Consider the following 962-nt stretch of genomic DNA (forward strand, 5'->3'; position numbering starts at 1 on the left):
CGTCCACCGGCCGGATCCCCTCCTCCTCCCGGCGACCCGGCGACAAAACCTTCCCCGCACGCTCTGCCGACTCTGCCCCACGCCCTGGCTTGCCCCAAGCCGGGCGCCAGACAAAAGGACCCTGAGAAAAACTTACCCGAACTGCAACGCAAAAGTCTGATCCAAAGCTTCCCGGGTCTAACTTTTAATTTTAAAAACAACAAAAGCAGAAACCAAAAGCCTCCTAGGTTGGAAGTGGGCGTGAGAGGAAATGCTAGGGGGAGGCGCTTCATTCCCTGGGTTGCCTTTGCCTCCCCCCTCCCCTCCTGGCCCCTGCCTGGGGCTTTGATGTTATCTAGTGCACCGCCTACGTCGGTTTATACCTTGGGCTCTGCGCAGAGAACGATGCACAGATATTCCGCACCTCGTCTGCTGGTTAGGAGAGAGGGAAGCAGGTGGTTGTGGCCAAAGACCCAGCCTTCTTACCTCCGCAGCGAGAAGGGGGCATTTGCACCGGCTTCCTTGGGTTAACGTGGACTGAACAATCCACCTAGCTAGTGATCCTGGCGAGTTGGACCATGTGGCATTTTTCTGTTAGAGACACAGAAAGAGGCCTCCTAAATTAGATTCGTTTTTCCCTCCACTCAGAGCACCAACTTAGAACATAGTGGCATTGTATGTTTTCTGAGGCTTTGTTCGGTTTTTGGATCTCAGTTTTGAAAGTAAATATTATTTCTCTTCTGAGATAGTCCTGCAGCCTTGAAGAGACAAGAATAAACCTCTAAAGGCAACACGCTCTACAACAACAAGCCTTACATGCACCATAAATTCCCTTATAGGCCAAGATATCCACACGCCCTCCCCCTCACATTATGGAGAGCTTGTAACTGTTGATTTTATCTTGTTTGTTTGGGCACTAGCAGAAACTGGATATATTTTTACATTAGGTTAGCAGTCTCAGGGCCATCACTAACAAAAACGCT

At 50.3% G+C, this 962-nt stretch overlaps 1 protein-coding gene across 1 annotated transcript in view; it reads right to left on the reverse strand.

The window, feature by feature from the left end:
- HIVEP1 (human immunodeficiency virus type I enhancer binding protein 1) overlaps positions 1-438 on the reverse strand; it is a 158157-nt gene extending 157719 nt beyond the window's left edge. Inside the window, exon 1 of the mRNA XM_008052264.2 lies at positions 137-438. The gene's annotated coding sequence lies outside the window, so the exon portion shown is untranslated. The remainder of the gene's footprint in view (positions 1-136) is intronic.
- Between the last annotated feature and the right edge of the window lie 524 nt (positions 439-962).

The sequence above is a fragment of the Carlito syrichta genome, unplaced genomic scaffold (assembly GCF_000164805.1).
Source record: "Carlito syrichta isolate Samal-C Ts95f unplaced genomic scaffold, Tarsius_syrichta-2.0.1 Scaffold270142, whole genome shotgun sequence".
Lineage (NCBI taxonomy): Eukaryota > Metazoa > Chordata > Mammalia > Primates > Tarsiidae > Carlito > Carlito syrichta.